General features: G+C 40.8%; 1 long non-coding RNA gene across 2 annotated transcripts; it reads right to left on the bottom strand.

Moving 5' to 3' along the window:
• Nucleotides 1-4: 4 nt before the first annotated feature.
• LOC145447153 (uncharacterized) lies at nt 5-17,879 on the bottom strand. Of its 2 annotated transcripts, XR_013917475.1 has the most exons (3): nt 15,570-17,879; nt 15,370-15,501; nt 5-6,915 (listed from the first exon to the last, which is right to left on the bottom strand). It is a non-coding gene; the product is annotated as an uncharacterized LOC145447153 (long non-coding RNA). The 2 variants fall into 2 exon arrangements; XR_013917474.1 differs by lacking the exon at nt 5-6,915 and having other exon boundaries at nt 15,036-15,501.
• Nucleotides 17,880-19,794: the final 1,915 nt, after the last annotated feature.

Here is a 19,794-nt window from a genome sequence, read left to right as displayed (position 1 = left end):
AGTTTGGTGATACAGCCATTTTCAGCTGATGCACCAAATACTGCATGTGTATAAGGTATAATCTAGCTAGGACGGGGGTTGGGAACCTATTGCTCGCGAGCAATATATCGCTGTTTTGATGATGTAACATTTCGACAAATGCCGAATGTACTACTCAATTCGCACCTTATTCATCAATATTGCTGAAGTTTGATGCTTGTGGTAGACGAGACAACGTCTTTGTAGGGTCAACAATAGGGTTACCACCATATACGTCCTCCTTTAGGAGGATTTGTCCTACTTTTTCGGGTTTTTGAAAATGTCCTCCGAGGACGCCTAAATGCCCTCCTTTTTGAGATTTTGTCCTCTTTTTTAGAATTTTGATTAAGCACAGGGCAAAATTCGACCGAGAAACCATAAAATAGCACTGAACTAACGCCCAGGCGGGTATTTCGGGAGCTGAGCGAAAGTTGACTTTTGTTTTAGCTAACCGACTACGAAGTGGAAAGAATTTACCATTTTTTAAGGATTTATCTCCGGTATTCCAAGTTTCAAAATTTTGAAAAAGTGTCATCCTTTCCCGATTCCAGAATATGGTGACACTAGTCAACAAGTGATACATTCAGTGCATTTAAGGGGCTCAGAACACTCGTTTTCCAAAATCTCTAATACCTATTTCGGCTGGTAATCGCTCAATAATCGTCAGATTATATTTTCATCTGATCAATACACACAATGTAAAATGCGACAAGACATGCACTATGCGATGTAATGAACAGATACACGAGGATACCGAACGACCAGTCTCACTGGCATTCCCCTTGACCTAGTGCTTAAGTGTCACAGTTCTTTTTCGATGTTAATCTCTATTTCACGACTTTTTCTTGCTCTTTCCATTCCTTGTTAGCGCGTTCTTTTTCTGGGCTTTTTTGTCGCCATAAGAACAGCGACGCGGGGAAGAGGATAAACCTCCGACGCGGAATCGAGCCCGGGCTACTCGGGTAGCAGGCTCTTATCGTCACCACTACGCTATCTCCCCCCTGTCCGATTTTTTTTCTATTATCGTGAAAACACCTTCACGTTTTTTCGGGATATAGATCAGACAAATCTAGCATGTGTTCCAGGAAGCAAAATAAATGCAATCGTGTGTTATAATAAGCATGGTTTTTGGTTAGTTCTCTATGTAATCGTAAGTGTAATCGACTACCTCGAGATTTTGCCGTCATCTCAATCGCGCGATTCAGAAGTAATCTTAATCGCAATTGATTACATTGATGCAAATCGCCCCATGACTGTTGGCGGGTCATATATAATAATACGTCTAGGAGAAATTACGCACACATGGTTCGCACATTGTTGTCCCCACTCATAGGCATAGATCAGGGGTGGGCAATTATTTTCCTCCGCGGGCCAAATTAGAAAAATAAATACGTTGGCGGGCCGAGTGAAAAAAATTAGCTATATTCTCCAGCGTATTTTAATTTTATTTATAAATTACATTGTTAATAAATGCTGCTCAGTGAATGTGTTGATATTAGGTAATGAGAAAGTGACGGTTAATTAAAAATATCTATTCGCTGCCATGATTCGAAACAATGTTAAACATGATACATTTTAGCTCTCTTTAAACCCCTATCTACGTGCTTCTATAAGGACTCTAAAACAGTGGTTATCACACTTTTTTAGGTAGGCCTACGCCTCCCTTTATGATAGTCAATTATTTCGCGCCCACTTATTATAATACCAATGGGGGCTGGTTCGAACCGCGGTTCGGGCTAGTTTCTATGTGTCGGAGGTTATCTGGGCTCCTCATCGCTGATCCCGCTGTACTAACAGTGTCTTCAAAAGCCACGCTGTACGAAGTCGGCACCAGAGACCAGTATGGGTGGATGTGAGAGAGTCTGTGACTGATGAATGAAAGTGAAATATCCAAGCGCTTGCAAGTGAATGAAGATACGAAGATACGAAGTCATTGAAACTGAACTGTTACAATATCAATGTCGTGATGCAACAGGCCACAAATGGCGATAATCGTCAATGAAATGTTGCGCATTAATAATAATAATAATAAATAATAAATCATGATATCACAAAATATTTAAAAATGCAACCAGAATGCTAGCAATCCCAACGGATAGTTTGATGGCATGGAAGAATATGGCCGTTGATGGGAGAATTGTAAATTATCAAAGCCGGACAATACACAGAGCGACAACTATATGGTGACTTGGTGAGTGTATATCGCACGGAGCGCGAAAATTTATTTCAATAAACTTCAGCTTCGTGCCACCCTCGAGAACCACTGCACTGTACTGAAAAATATATGGAATAGTACAAAGCTTATTTTCTCGGTCCATTCCTTCCGAGTAGTGTGCAGGTTAAATAGCCTCAATGTTGAGCAAAGCTTGCAGCTTTTCTGAACTTCGCCCTCCCTTGACCGAGTGTTTCGTGCTTTTGTCATAAGACCGACTTTAATCAAAATCCTAAATCTCGGCGACATGATCGGCAAAAACAGACAGGATGGTTTACCCCTGACTCCTGTATGCGAATATCCTTTATGGGTGATAGATATGATGAGTCATATAGTAATCGCGAGCACTGAATGACTTATTTTACGAATTAGGGATTCGGAAACATATCACGTCACAAATTGAAACACATACCGTATAATGCGTGTGACAATGTCAACAAGGAAGGTTTGAACTATAAACTATGTGGAAAGAGTGATTTCTTGTGCCTTCAATTGCTACTCATACTTTGCCACATTCCATTATTTTGAATCTGCTTTACGCATGCCAGGCTCGTAGGCAGCGTAATCGTGGCATATTAATGAACAGGCTTCAAAGGAAACGAATTTACTGTTCATTTGATACAGCCTATGGTTTTAGTCATTCAAAAAGCGAGTTTGATGGTTTGAATTCCAAGCAACCTTTCTCGGGCCGTATTTGGCCCGCGGGTCGCACTTTGCCCAGGTATAGATTGATCAACGAAATTAAGGTGTACATTGCACGCACAAGAACTGAGCGGATTTATAATGCTCCTATTAACAATCCTGAATTAGTTTTAACATGTCGCAAAACCATAAATAGCTCTCTCGCGCAGTGTTTTTCAAATCGCATTGGACTTACAGAGCTACATTGGTCGTAAACCCAGCTAATCTGCCCAGGATTCCCTCAGAAGTAGTTGTGATCGAAAATAAACAGTCAATGATAATTGTAGAACAACAAAGCAACAACAGCAAATGTTTTTACAGTATTTCACTTCTTAAGGGATTTGGACAGAGAGTTTTCGCAACTTTCACCACATGAAAGCCCTCTAATCCAGAACTCCCGAGCATTACATTGCTCTGGACTGCGGTAGAGTCTTGGAGTTGTTTGGCGGTGTCACAATTCTGTAGACTATATATTTCTCATTGAGTGCGTATTGTGCAAATTGTGCTGTACAATTGTGCATAGGCTACCTCTTTCAACACGTACGTCCATTTTTAACTCTCTTTGTAGAACTAAGTAGGATTTAATTCATTTCCCATGTCGTTTCAATTCCCTCCTTTCTTCTCCCTATATCGCAATTCTTGTAGTATCTTAAGATGATGAATATCATGATTTTAAACATGACTACAACAAAAATTAATTCTGACATGGCGTCGGTAGCTGGCACCCGAGTACTGCAGTGACAACTCGATAACCCCACACATTTTCGCTAGCGTTCAGTAACGAGCCATGAGAAGAGCATGGTTGCGGTATAATAGCTTCTGAATACACAATTCGGATATAAAGTAGGCCTAACTACATGTATTAAATTTGCACATGCCGGGTTTTCGGGTGAATTTAGCTGCACTACGCATCCAGATATACATTTACATACCACAATATATACTTTAACATTGCCTTGAGAACCGTCTTGACCAATGACCAGTGATGGAAATAGGCTGGTGATAGTAAGATCACGAAGCGAAGACGTCTGTCACTCAGTCAGATTTATTGCTTACCCCATAAAGTCACGACATTGAAGAACAAAACGAAACATGAAGTAGGCCATGGTTAGAGATGTACGGGACCAGGCTTTTGGATTCTCACCGGAAAGGAGTCAGGAATCCGCAACAGGAATGGATCAAGATTCGCATTTTTAGTCCAAGTGCCGGATTCGGATCAGGACAAGATTCTAAATTTCTAGTGCACGAAAGTGACTTTGTATTTGTTTACTTTGATGTTTTGTACGACCTTGAACTTGGATAGTTTCTGCGTCGCACCACACTGTCCAGGAATCCATAATGGCAAACTTCAATGCATTGCCGGTGGTGTAGTTAGCAAAATATCGATGGTTGAATTAATCCTCGTTCGTACTCAAGTAGAAGTAGTAGTAGTATCCAAAGTTTCTACTCAAGCACAAGTAGAAGTAGCGATTTTCAAGTAAGTAGCTAAATGATTATTCTAGGTCCAGTTTTCCTTTAAAAACTGAGAACTGTTGAGAAGAAGTATAGTAAGTAGTGCAAATACGCAGAATCTTCAGTACAAAATTCTAAGTGTAGGAGTGAGTAGTTTTGAATAAATAAAAGGTGTAGAAGTGGAAGAATTACTGAGTAACTCGCGCTAGCAGGTAAACGTACTTGAGTACTCTGAAAAAGTAGAAGTACTAAATTACTGACCACCCCTTTCGACGACAGGGGTAATTGATGCTTGCTCAGACTCACCCTTAAATTCGTCACCCTTAAATCCGTATTCTATCATTAAAGACGTAAACAGGATCCGGATTACGTTTTATCAAACCGAGTCGGATTCGGATCCCGAAAAACATGATCCGTACGTCTCCAATATGCGTAGCATTGAAAAAAAATGTACGACTAAACAAAGGTATTCCCCGACAGCGTAAACTATCCAGCAATTAAGTCAATATAGCCAATAAGCAATGTGCATCGCGATATCAAATTGCCGGGAAAATAGAATCACTTGCGACGAATATTCCGGGAATTCAACGAAGTATAGGTAAGTCCTGAGCACAAGTCAAGTAGTAAGAGTCGATATTCTCCAGTACCAAAATTATACACTCATTCCGACAATAGACTTTAATCTGCAAGAATTACCGTTTCGGCAGCATTTTCCTACCATTACAGCCTTGAAACTCCGATTGACTTTATCACAGTATCCAAAATATGCATCATAATACTTCGCACGTTAGTGGAGACACGACACTTTTGAGTAGCGATCGACCAATAGCGTATCGTATATATATAGCTATGGTTATCAAACAGGACAACATGTATTTTGCTGGCATTATTTTCTTTGATATCGTATGAAGGTTCCATGGCACATATACTCGACTGGGATTCAGATTTTTCCCAGCGTCACGTATGGGTATAACACTATAAGAGCATAAAGTAGCGGAATACTCGTATTTCGCTGAAACAAATTCAAATTGGTTTCAAATTTAACTCAAACCGAGCTGCTGGATTCGATTTGGAATTGAATCCGCCAGTCTCCGCTATATAAAAATAAACGCAAATACGACTCCGATTCCATTCAGAACCACAGCGTAGATCCGGACGATGTAACAGAATTATTTGTCTGGATATGATTCATTTGTAACAGAGCATCGCCGCGCGCGACCTTACGACCCGTGCCGGTTTGGCAGAGGACTGACCTCGCGTCGTAGACCCTCGTGTTTTATCAAAAGCGTCTCCCATTATATACACTGATACCGGTTTTGTTTGCAGTAACCCGGCGTATTGTCTTAGATGTGTTTGAAGGGTCCTTGTGGCCGTTGCTATCAGCGCAAGGGGAGACTGTTGCCAGAGACGTGTCTGGTAGCAGTCAAATTGTGACAATCAAAGTTATCTGCTGCGGCTACTGTCAGCCGCGGTATGGGCGGCATCTTGGGTCATCGATTACTGCCAGGATCGCGTAGCGATTTCAAATATTCACACTCGCCGGCGTCGTGTGCTAAGAGGTCACGGAGATGGCTTGTATTACACGGAATGACCATAATTTTTTTTATTTCACATCGACATGCCAGCGTATAGTCGCTACCTAGTAACACTGGCGCAAAGGTTATCAAAATTTTGAAAGAGGAGTATATTTGCCTCATTGAATGCAATGTAAGTCAGGGCTCATCATGACGTCACCTCGATCGAAACCGCCCCATATTCTTCATATCTTATTTTTCAACATAAACAATATGAATCACATCGATGACGCGTGAGCACTATCTGACGAATTGCATGCTTCTCAGTATTGTATTTTGTGCCAAACAATGTGCGCGATGCGACCCCGTACACACGGAGCCTTCTTGGTGTTAGTGCTACAAAAGGATGTATTGATATGATACGGCCTTTATAGGTATGGAGATTTTGTCAGCATGTGACGATTGTAGTTTTGCTTCCAGTCGCCACCAATTCTCTTCGCTTCACATGGCTTCGTTGTCTGTGATTTGATTTATTCTACCCTTGTCGCCAGTCTACTATATCTATCTATGTATGTTGTCAGGTCTGCTCGCCGATTAATAAATCATGAATTACGAGAGTCACATTTCTTTTTTTTGTCAAGCTCGCCGGTTTTTGCTCCGACTCCCGTCCAAAAGAAACGTATACGCATCCGAATATCTCGATCGGCGCTCGGCTTGCATTTTTTGCACCTTCGAACAGAAAGCCGCAAGAGTAATTATTAATGAGACGCTACTGTTTTGGAAGAATCGCCATCGCTGGATTAGATTAGAATCCACACCCAGCTTTTCATTTATTCAGAGCCTAGAGTTTAGTCAACATTCTTGAAGGGCGCGAGATAAATACATTCATAAATTCACGGGTAATGTGTTGAGATTAAAATCGAAAAAATAAACGCAGAAGCGACCAGTTCAATGAACCCTTTATGACTTCATAAACGAACAGCGCAAGACGTCATTCATGAATGTTGAACAGTGCTCGACGTGGCGTGACATCGTTACCTGCAAATATCAGACCGATGCGTCACACATATAACTCGGTGCTGGGGTATTATCATAAACAAACATAGAATCCACAATCGTACTTGTGACGCAAAACTTTAAGACGGCTGACATGCGTTTATAAGTCGTAAGTGCCGCGCTCGGAAATCAATTTCAACTATGGCAGTAACGCGCACGCCGCACACCCGCACAGATTTGTGATTGCAAATTTGTCGCATATACATTTCGGAAGAATAGGAGGTACGCCATGTTATAACGATGTTATAATTATGTCAGCTGCATGAGAAAACTGCCTCTCATCTCCATGGCCCGTTAAGGCAAATCCCACACTTGCCGTTGACGCGGCGTAACCACCGGTACAAATGCTCGGGTATCACAAATAACTCGACTATATAAATCGCCATGTGTAGCTGCGTCTATAGGGGCGAATTCATCATACATATTTGACGTGATTTCCCTTTCGGTCTGGGTTACGTTATCGCCTTCAGCGTGGGAACATGTTTTGAACGATTAATCATATTCCGGCGAGAGCAGGAGGCTACCTACAACGTATCGATCCGCGCAACAAAATGGTGGGGCGAATGACATTAAACGATAACCACGTACATATAGCCTACCATGGTGAAAACGTTACGATCGCGACACGGTCACTTATATCGGCATAACTTTTTTTTCGGAGAGAAATAGTTTTACCAACACTTCCCAGTATAGATCATGTATTGCGAGCTTTTTGACTTCATTGAAAATGTGACGGCTCTTTCGAAACGAAATTTATCGCAACAAATGTGTCCTATTGCACCTCATTTTAGTGAGCACAGTCTTTTTACGAACAATTGCTATTTTCAACCAGGTATTACAATTGGAAAGCGTCATTTACATAGCATTTGTCATTGCGAGGCTTCAAGCCTTTCAGGTGGAGCAAGCTGGTTTTTAAAAATTTTTCGCTAGAATTCGATTTAATAGCCAGCAGCCACATCGCCGAATCAAGCGCCAATAGTTTCGTAAAACTATGGCTCGTGACATATGTAAAGTATAGTCAGGATGGCATTCGCGAAAATCGCCCACTTATTTGTCACGACGAACAGAAGCTACATTAACCAGATCGAGGCAGACATCCCAAGGCGAATTTTCAAGAAGCTGTGCTATCTCGCGGCTTTATCCGCCATAAGGCGCATCAGACATGAAACACTCGACTTCAAAGCCTGCACTGACCTATTCGGCGAGTCGACATCGGCAATTGATGATCACCTAATGATTTAACATATGCCAGCAGATTTCAAAAAGGTCTCAGAGCAACACTATATAATATCATAAAGCAGTTCATCGGAATCATGAAAATGCATCAGCCGCGATGAAATTATTATCCACGGCAAGATGAACTTGTCTAATAGGCCGTGTATTTCACAAGATTCGGAAGTCCATGTACCGAAAAATACCTAAACATTCAACCACACATAATACATGCACAAAATACAGGCCTATAAGCGCGGCTAATGTAAATTTCGAATTTTCATATAGATCTGTTGTCGATCTTAGCGAAGCGAATACTTCTGTTAATGTGATAAGTTTATTATGGGATGTGGTGGGGTCGATTTTGCTGACATGTCCCAACGTGGATGTACGATGTTTGCAGTAGGGTTATGACTTCAAAAAAATTCAAAATTTTGTGTGTCCTGTAGTCACAACCCTCACAAATGATCAACTTTTGTGTCCTGATTTCAAAATTCACGAAAGTAAGGGCTGTTTAAACAAAAACCTCCCGCACAAAATTTTTCCTGTTTTTACTGTATGAAGGCTTTATTTTGTGGATACAGACCATATAATATATCTAGCGACTGACTTGAATTTAACTGACACAATTCCAATTGGATAGATTGAAAATACTATTTTGGTTAATTGTGATTGCCCAGATTGAATAAATCCTATCGTGTTCCTGTTTACAGTCAAAATTAAATAATTAATAAATAATTAATAATTTCGATTTTAGATGTAGACTGTATATATCGTATAATTTCAATTGTCTGACACAAATCAAACTGGGTGTTCGAAAAGGCGAAAGTAAAACAACTCAAGATATTTTCAGCGGTCTGGAAAACCGATTAGAGGAATATGATGTAGGAAAATTTGAAAATGTCATATATCACACGTGACACAGCATCTGTTGATACTGGACGGCGGAATGGCGTTGTTTCGAAACTGCAAAATGCAATGAAGAGCAAGGGTTTTGATAAACCACAATTGGTTGCCAAGATCATATTATCGATTCTTACAGCATATATCAGAGTTCTTCAATCCAACGTCTTCAACAAATCCAACTCTCAGCTACAAATTTGGAGATCATGTCATAAAACACTACGAAAACTTGGTAGGCCTACAATCCACCAATCCAGAATTTCAGGTGAAAATATTAGAATATCGAGGATGGAGGGATGATTTTAAGTTTATCTGTGACCAGTGCAGATAATGCCGTTCTTTCAAAGAAAATAGTAGATTGCCACTAATCAAATGGCATAAACTTCCATATCTACAGAATGCGAGATGGACGTCAAGGGCCATGATTGTGTAGATGTGTACTTTCAAATCCCCAGATGGAGAGTAACTGTGGAGATATCATGCTTATTTATCGCAAATGCGTGTAAGGATGCCTGGTATTGTAACCAGATGTCTAAAGATGGAATATACTAGAGCCCGACCGATTATCGGGTCGCCCATAATGTCGAGACGATATCACACTAGAAAAAATTATCGGTATAGGCCATTGGAGATGAAAAATTAGTGGCAATTTTCATGACGTCACAACATGGCGGTAGGAAGTAAAAAAACTATAACTATGTAGACCTACACTACAGCACACTGACAAAACAACCTTGTTCCTTCATCAAGATGAAATCTATAATTCAAAAGAATCATCGAGCCATATATTAAGATCAATGATCGTATGATTGAAAACTTCTTGCACTTCAAGTCACGACATTTCATCACTGAGCATCAGCACTACCGCTTCGACCCTCCCGTTACGATCCTCATTATTGTTTAAAGTAGTTTCCAAAACAGCAACACTAATCACAACAGAAATCATAGTTTTTTTCACGCTTATCCAGTTGAGCTAGCGTAATATTTGGAAAAGTATCAACAACAATTGAATATCAAACCACGACGACAAGTGTTGCCATACACTTGGTGCATTCACGATCGGTATCCATGACAACACACACGGGAGATCTTCCAGTGACATTGTAGTTGATATTGTGGAGACACAGATTATCTTTCAAGGACTGGGAATTATCAATTGTATACAAACAGATTACGCGTCTGCGCTCTCACGGTACCCTTCACGAGTCCTCAAGTGGTCCGGATAGCTCGGACAATGATCTGTATTGGAAAGCGACGAAAACAATACCGGTTGAGATACAACCTGGATGTCGAGATGACAATGACTGCTGTTGTTGCATAGTATATATATGAAGGGTGCATATAGCAGCCTAGGCGATCCAACGTGAGTATTTCCGCAATTAAGTTGATTTGAACAACGATGTGTCGGATCATATATGTCCTGATGGCTTCTATAAGGAGATTTGATGGACTTATACGATACCCAACAATCTATATTAATCAAGAAGTCTCAAAACCTGTGATCGACCAGTTTGTCGTCTGCTATTATCACGTTGAGTCGTTGACGACTTAAATACAGTCCTAACATGGAATTGTTTTCTATATATTATTGTATAACACGCCTCTAATATAGGTGGCTGTAAGTAACAGCTATTGAGATCCCGTATGAGCATGAGCAAGTCTAATCAGATAAACCGATAGTCATACTTCGAAAATTCCATTATAAAATCCAGAAAGCAGTGACCAATTGAATATGAATGTTCCCCAGCCGCACATCACAACGTACAAATCGATATACAGCTGCATATACTCGTTAAAATTTGTCAGTAATGCAGTCAGATATATTTGGCCTTTAACGCCGATTTGGCGTATAACGTCAAATATTAGGAAAGCGTCCCATGACCCATTCTGCAACGCGCGGGTATAGCGCAGTACGCTATCGGCCCGCGTCAATTAGCCGACGAATTCCCGAAAGAAAATCGTCCAAAAATCGCATTTACGCCGGCTCTAGTAATCTCGCCGAAAGGAACTGCGAGCTGCTCAATCATTCCGAATCTCAGTAACAGACAGGCATCGATTTTCCACGAACCGGCGGATTTCCGAGCTCAAGCGTCCCGGAATGAAGCAAATAGGCGACAAGGAAAAACCCACCGCTGGACAAGCGCGCGGCATCTGCACCAGAAATCGATGTTACGCCGGCCCCCGCATGTATCGCGAGAAAGTTACAAAACTCCGTGACGGAAGACACCTTACAGCGCCTAATCCGCGGATCACCGCGGATTGCGCGTTTTGACAAGGCCATGAATATATTGCTAGCGAAAAATCGAGACAAGCCTGTCACATGACAAAAATGATTTTTCGCCCACCGAGATGAGCGGCGGTGCCGCCTCGCGAGGAATAATTTTAACCGTCGTAAAGCAACGTTGAATTTTCCCTTGCGATGTGTGCAAACGATTTCACGGACTAGCATATGGAACAACAAATTTCAAAAACCAAGACATTTCTTAAAATAAAAATCTATACGAAATCTCGAAAGGAGAATTAGCAAATGCATCCGGACAAATAGTCTATTTGGTGATTTAATGAAAGCTAGAAGCTGATATAAGTTTTTGAGTCTATGACCTTGATGGGCAGCGGTAGTTTCTGCGTTGGGTACGGGAATACAATAATGCATATGTCGTAGAATGTGGAGTCGCAGATAGTTGGAGCCCTCGGATAGTTGAGGATTACTTCGAAATTCTAATATTCCAGTTACGGTGAACATATGGTTGGAAACGAAGCCCATATTTTCAATATACGCGCAAGTCATATAGGCTACGTGACATGCGGCCCATTTTCCCGATCATTGGAAGGAATGATTCTCAACCACAGGTCCGTGACGACTTTCCTACCGAATATAGATTACGATTTTATATATCAGTTATCAATTTTATGTATCAACCACGCTGTTCAAAATAGCCAACAAATCGTACGACCTCAGTGATATGTAAAAGCAAAACATAATTCGTTAAATTTCGACTGTGCGATTTACCTACATTCGACAGTATAAGAGACTCTAACAAACAGCAAAGTCGCGGTTCTTTGACAAGAAACAAAAGAATTAAAATTAAGTTTGTGGTTTGTAACAGGACTTCGGCTTGCAGAAACTTCCATAGAACGAGGTTTAACAAGAGTAATATCAAAAGGTATGCAGCAAATTTCTCGGCAAATTCACGTTTCAAATATTCGCCTTAGAGATGCATATATATGTGGTGACTACATTTTGATTTTTGACGGGTCACCGGCTCGCATTATAAAAATTTTACCTGTTCCCCGAGCTAATAAGGTCGATAACCACCGATTTTTTACATGTGTGGAAAAAGGAATCAGTGTTCGCGCTTCCGTAAGTCCATACGCACCATGCATATGTTTGTTATCAAGCGGTCGAGCGAGATTCCCGCTGCCATAACTCACGCATGAAATTATATTTATGTACGGGCACGGAAATGCGACGTCAGCTCCTAATTTTGTTTTCACCTCAACAAACCGCGGAGCATCAAAAAAGGAAATTAGCATTTTCCGTAAGATGCAACAACACTGACCCATCATTCGTCCTAATAATATTGCTTTTGCGATGCCTCCGAAGCGTTTACGACGGATCAGGTGGAAACCGCGTAATACTCCGTCCGTCATTACTGCGAATTTCTTACAATCACACTCGGAACGGAAAGTATATCGAGACATACGTATTTCGCGAAAAAACCGCACACCTGCGACTGAAACGCGTATTATGCCCACGCGCCCGACAATTTCGCGGTTCGAAACATCTCGCGTTCGCCGTCGAAAACAAGACAAAATGGACCGACAACAACTGCACCCGGGAGATTCGCTAAAAAAACGCCATCCATCAAAAAAATCGCGAAAATCAATGAACGCAACGCTTTGAGATAACGTCAAGGTGGTAGATGAATCAAAAATCAACATATGTCGGACGTCGGCGCCTCTCACCTCCGCCTTCTGGGATCCATCACTCTGATAACTTCGCCATTTAAAGCGCGCGCGAGGCCACTATCGAGAATTGGCACGTCGGAAACATTAGCCCTTTGCGGCAGTTTAACAATTTGTAATTCTCTCTCTCATCAGCAGCCGGGGCGACACAGCATCGAGTTTATTATTCTCAATAAATGTTGCAAAGTAGATTTGAAATAATATCACAAATAGGGTTGCGCATAGTGGAATCTGGATCTGGGTCTACATCTGGAATCATACTGGAATCGATAATAGAGTCTGATGATTCTAATCAAATAGTGAGAGATTATTTTTTCTACTACTGAAATTACACGCTCCTCCCTGCAAAGAGTTGATTTATCTACGGGAATTGTAATTATGACTATTTTCCTCTGTGAAGGGTTGTAAACCTCGATTGGTGGTATCGCAGTACCCGAAACATGCAGTACAAAACCACACAATATACAATTGAATAGTTTACTCATATTGAAATGAACAAGAATATTTTCGGCTGACACTCGTCAGGGGTAATCGTCAGCAACTAGTAGAGAATTAAAAAGAACATTGTATATCAACAGTCGTATCCGAAATATGACGTTACCATCAAGAAATTTCGAATAAGAGAGCTTTCAATGTACTATTTTTAGATGGTACACGAGCTCCTTTTGTAGACACAGCCTTGCCTGGTGTATTAACGCGTCGTCGGAAGGGGCCGTTCACACTTTCATTTGTGTACCCTGGAGTCGAATTTTATCAAAATACACCAGCCAAGGCTGTGTCTACAATAGGAGATCGCCGAAGCCGTTTCAGCTAGTGTAGATTAGTGTTGCTGGGCGCAGGCGAACAGCTTATTTTGAAGCAACAACAATAATTTGAAACTGAAATCAATTTTAGCATTTCATAATGCTTTATTTTGCGTTCTTCCGAAATCAAAAATAAGATCGCCGGCCGCGATTGCGATGACCCCTGGTATAGTATAAAACGAGCCAAGCTTGGTGTACAGACGTTAACCATTCTCATGGTTATGGGGCGGGGATGTACTATGATTTGATATGAACTGATTTGTGCTGTATTTAAGTCTCATTCACAATTTCAGTCAATTTCCAAGTTTTCGCGGATACAGTAATTCTAATTCTAATCAAATTTGAAAAAATCTGTGTAGCTCTAATTCTAATTCTAATTCTTATCTAATTTGGAAACAACTAAGTAGCTCTAATTTTAATTCTAATATAATTCGGAAAAGCTGAAAATTTTCTAGTTGTCCAAGTCTGGTCAATTGCAAGTAGAAGTAGCAATTTCCAAATCTACTTCCAGTGGAAGTAGAAATGAAAGGTCGAAAAACTACTCAAGTACATAGTTTCCAAAAGTAGTTTTGGACGGGGTTTCGCAAACTTTTAGCAGTTGATCGGAGTTACTTACTTTTGAAATTCTAAGGTTCATCTTCGCGACTGCTGGCGCGAAATGACAACTGGCACGACACAAACTGGTACAATATTCGAAAAAGAATATTGAAGATATACAATATAACGAATAATGATCATAACAAATCTAGATATATGCCCCAAGAAATAGCCCATGATCAGTCTGAGCAAATGTGAATGCGCCCCGAATGCGTCCCGCGGCTTTGCGAGAAATGAATTTACAGAAAAATTGTAACCGCCAAAAATTGTGGTGACAACAGCCTCAATTTATGCGCAAATTCCAGAGCCAGCGCCCGTTCAACATACCTTTAATATTACGTCGTTTGTACTCGGACTGTCCTAATTAATTTAGCGAACTCATAACTCGATTGCGATCGACTCGGACCGCTTCCGAAGCGATGTCGTGACTTTTATTGAGTTTCTGCGCTCTGATTAAATGGCATAATAAATTGTCTGGCGGGATGGCAGGTAAGAGGCAAAAACTGGCAGCCGGACAGAATGTATCAGATTTAGGCTACCTTTACCTTCGTATCGTCTGAAAAACTACTGGTAAAGGAATAGCTGTATATTGCACATTGCGTTCAACTGGTACAAGCGTCAGTTCAAATGTCGTATATATATTTCTCATCAAGCATACCGCACGAGTCAGTTCAGAATATCATTCGTCTGTGGCGTATCCGAATAGTTCTGAATTTTAACCTCATCAAGACGACAGTGCAATGTGTCTTGAATGTGATTGAAATGTCAAAAATGCATTGTTGACAGGATACAATCAGCATGAGTTCATTAGAATAGGATTCACTTTATCTCTACAGACGAATGAATTCAAAATATGTCTTTTTCCAGGGGTAACACAGTGAACTTTATGTAGTTGTCGTGCAAGAAATGATATATTTCAGATTTCCGGTTATCATAATGTATTAAGCAAACATACGGAATAGCGCTTCTCGGTTTGAATTCCACGAAGACGAAATTTTTAGTATAATGAGAATGCTGGAGTCTATATCTTCGATGTCGACTGACTTTGTGCAACTGTATGGAGTTTCATTTCCTCGAATTCGTTTTTCTGTGAACGCGGACGTAAAGTGAATCAATGAAACATCATCGTCTCAGCCGCTAAAACAATCAGCTTACCCAGAAGAAAAATACGTCGACAATATTAATAGTTTAGCTTGCCGCGTGTCTCTGTTCAGAACAGATGAATGAGTGCACAAGGGACAAGTTAACGGTCCTAGGCAGGCAATCGCGCGGTTATGCAGTAAACGCGGTCACAATTTATCTTCTAACTATGTTAATACCAGGCCATCAACCTTGCTATTACAGTTTCAAATAATATCGTTGAAAATGCGGCCAATGAAGTGCGCTCGTGGACCAAAAGCGCGATCGTTCATCTCCGAAATAAAATTGAGATGAAGATCGCATATATAAGAACAGCAATGAATATAGTAAAAGGTTTCCAAACAGGATTCCCCACTCTGGCATGGATTTCTCAGCGTCAAAACACGCTCAGAATCCGTAGATGACAGCAATTAAATGTATTAGCAAGCGGAATACACAAGTTCCGATCGCCACGCTACAATCCGCCCTTGAATATGACTCTTAAATCCTGTTAAGTTGAATTATTGAAATTAGGAAAACAAGGGTTTGCTAATGGCCACTTCAAACTCCTTGATGTGTTAACAAGAAGCCAGAATCACAATGGAGGTATCCAATCCCAATGAAATCCCCTCTAATGCCGTAACCATCTCAATCAATTCATTACCAAAGCCGATCGATCCTATTTATACGCAGCAGTGTTGCAAATTGAGTTGCTGCCGACGGTGCGAACCATCGTATAATAATAGCGGGCTGGTGACCTGAGAGCGTGCCGAAGTGATAAAACGCCACTCAAGTTTCGATAGCATAATGCATTTCAATCTCCATGATTGTATTACAACCGCTAAACATAATGAGTCATTACCAGACGCCGCCTGCTTCTACACCCGGCGTTTCTAATTGGAAAGAAGCAACGGATTTTTACTGGATTCGACCATGAGAAAGCCGTAACTATGGGACATTGCCGCCTGGCTTGTCAAGAAAGCCTTCGATAATTGTAAATATAAAAATTCAAAGGAGAATTTCTGTCACCATTGTACTACACCGGCATACGTTGTATCCCAATAACATGAGGTTTACCTATAGCAAGTATCAATGAAGTCGTATCCAAAGATGATTTCCTGGTTAGTGAAGTGGATGCACAATAGACAAGATGCATCTAATAGAAAACGGGTTAACAGACAAGCAAGGTTAATGCCGCAAGGGATAGATTGAATATCAAATATCCTGCCGATCTCGCTAATGCTAATGCAGTGATGGCAGGGAGCAACCGAAACGTGCAGTATGCCAGCGGATAAGCTTCTTAGATCGCACATTGTCCACTGCGTTTAGTTGATGTAGCTGAAAGAATTATCATGCGTCATGCAAATTGCAAAAATAAATGAGACCCATCCAATATAAAGGGAGACGGATCACAATATAGTAGCTGACTGGTCATTACATTGTTATACTCTCCGTTGGACGCTTTCAAGAATGTATCAATAGTTCAATACTGATGACCATCGCCTGTCGGACCAAGGGTTCAGTAGCGAAATGCTGGTGTTATGGGAAATAACTTCCTTGAGCTAAAGGGATGCTTTCGTCAGTAAAAACGACACGCAACAAATCGCGGCCCCTCTTGTAACCGACAAAGTCATTGTAGTAGGCAGAAGTGCCATTGTCCACGTTTCTGCAATTCCTACAAGCCGGAGTCAACAATGAAAAAGTTATGCCATGTCATAATTATTAGGGCCAGCAAATAGTATTTAGGTTTGACTAACCAGTGAGAAAAAGATATATGAAGTATTGGAAAGCAGCACCAGTTGTAATGTTCGCAAACCCAATCATATACTCCGATTCTTGGAATCGCGTATAGGTGACAAAGAAGTCATACTGGCAAGAGTGCTTTCCGTATCTATCTTCCATCTATCAGGATACTGTTTCCACACATCCGGTGAATGTCCAAGTCTATATTAGTCTGGTCCCAAGACACGAAAAAAATATGCGATTTCAGAAAGTGGAATAGTGATTGATTGCGAAATGCTTTGCAATATATAAGTTGGAGAGTATGTTTGCTTGGCGTTTCACACCGGTTTGATAATTGCCTCAGATTTTCCTTACGCAAACCCTCGTGTTATTTCGCTGACTAATTAACCAAAATCATGGTTCCCCAAACAAAAACAACATTCCCAAGCTCAGTTGAAGTAAGGAAGGAAACAGGTAGGGATATAGGAGCTCTGGCCAATCAGTAACATATCGAATGTGTTTTGAAAGCGGATAGTCACAACGTGTCGTGTCCGCGTGAAACAAGATATGCAGGTGTGAAATGGCAAATATATTCTTGTAACCCTGATCTTGGTGAAACTGAGCACTTCCTGTATGTATAGTTGCCTCGCTTGGCATCGCAGTACTGGCGACAGATATTGAATGACGCTTGGACGACGCAGAAAAGAAAAGGGTGGAGACCGCTGGGACTATAGTTGTAACTAATGCTTCGTTGTAGGGTTACCAATTCGCAGAGAAATAATATAGCAGAAAATTCATTGGTAGCTGTGGAGTAGTATTATCAAGCTGTTACATGAATATGTGATCGAGGCTAAGCGTTCATTTGGGTCCATTTCCGCTCGCTATTAACTAGTATTACAATTTGAAATCATTTATGTGTGTAAATATGCGTGTCACATGTGTAAATTTCGTGATAACAGTGCAAATTATCTAAGCGCTAGTTGAGGTTTATCAAGGTTACAATGAGCTTGAATCGAAGATCAATTCAATTACACCATATCAGGCGCGTTATTTGAAAGACATTACTGCGAGTGTGGTTGGTTGGTCAAGAAGCACCACCGATTTTCTAGCATACATATATAGCTCTTTTTAAGGTCCAGAAATATATATTCACGGTTAATCTCAGGTGTGGGTTCACGGGATCATAATCGATATATATGTCTCCATCTATAATATGATGGACTTTCTTCAAAGTGAGCACATGAAACATATACTCGTTTGTATTCTTACCAAAGTAAACCGTGCGGTGCATGTTCTTTGATCTCGATATGTTTGTTACAAGATACAGGCGTGCGTTTTCCGATACATTCAAGTATCGTTCTGCGACGACAATGTTTGCTCTGTGTATTGTGCGGACACTCGAACAGTTTTCTAAGCTCCAAGATTATTTTTACAAACATTCCTGTACCGTCCGCCCGATACCCTGTAGTGATTTGCCAACTGGGCGACACTGTTCACGTCATAGGATTGTATTATTAGACTGACTGTATTTTCTAAGAGAAGAGAGGTTCGGGGTTAGCGACAGACAACCGAAGAAGCTGAACGGCGCACTCCCTGCAACAATATTAGCAGATCCAATAACTCAAAGTTAGGTAGGACATGTTAGAAATTCCACAACTGTTCCATGCTTACGGGGAAGCATGCAGTCGCAATCGTTATGAGCATTTACTGGCTCGAATGGAATTTATACTAAATGCTGGATGTATCTTAGTTCAACATCCGTTATCGAGGCATTGCTGGGAACTTCCATCGTGAGTGTGCAATATTCATGCTGGGTTTCAAGCAGAAATATTAGTAGGCTACCTCAGTTGTTAAAACCTTCGAGATAACTCCATGAATTATTATGTTGCAGGCATATATCTTTATTGAAAGTTATCGCCAATGAAGTGCCGATATTACTGTTTATATTATCAAGATGATGTTACAACTTACACACAGGTATATAACTTGATTGGGTCCAATGAATGCACTAGCGATATTACTGTGAATTGTGAGGTCACTAACTTCAACACGCTACGACAGTACTACTGCCGCGTATTCCAACAGATATGAAAAGGTCATAAAAGCATTCAAATTCATGCCTCGACAATTCCTATGGATTATTAGTTCAATTGTTGTTTCATTATCTCTAACATTATACTGACACCAAACCTTACAACATATTTATTTGTTTATAAGTAGGACTAGAATACCATAGTCAGACCTCTTTAGTATTCGAGTGATCGCGAACCATTTTGATCTGGTTGGCACAGAATGATGCTATGTCGATCACCAGATATGATTGCAATCAGGGATATCTAGATAACACTGGATTTTAATATCCGGTACGGTACAATGTACAGACTGTTTACTACGTGGGAAAAAGTCATTAACACGAAAACCTCCTCCCGCAAGTTGGAGGTAGCGACGTTCTTGAAATATAAAATAGGAGAGAAACGCCTGTATGATCTGAATATCTTTTTACCCACAGGGACGTAGCTGAAATTTCATAGTGTCAGAG

The sequence above is a fragment of the Botryllus schlosseri genome, chromosome 9 (genome assembly GCF_051294905.1).
Source record: "Botryllus schlosseri isolate E-star chromosome 9, Bs_hap1, whole genome shotgun sequence".
Classification (NCBI taxonomy): domain Eukaryota; kingdom Metazoa; phylum Chordata; class Ascidiacea; order Stolidobranchia; family Styelidae; genus Botryllus; species Botryllus schlosseri.
The sequence above is the reverse complement of the archived record's forward strand: the minus strand, read 5'-3'. Positions and strand labels throughout refer to the sequence as shown.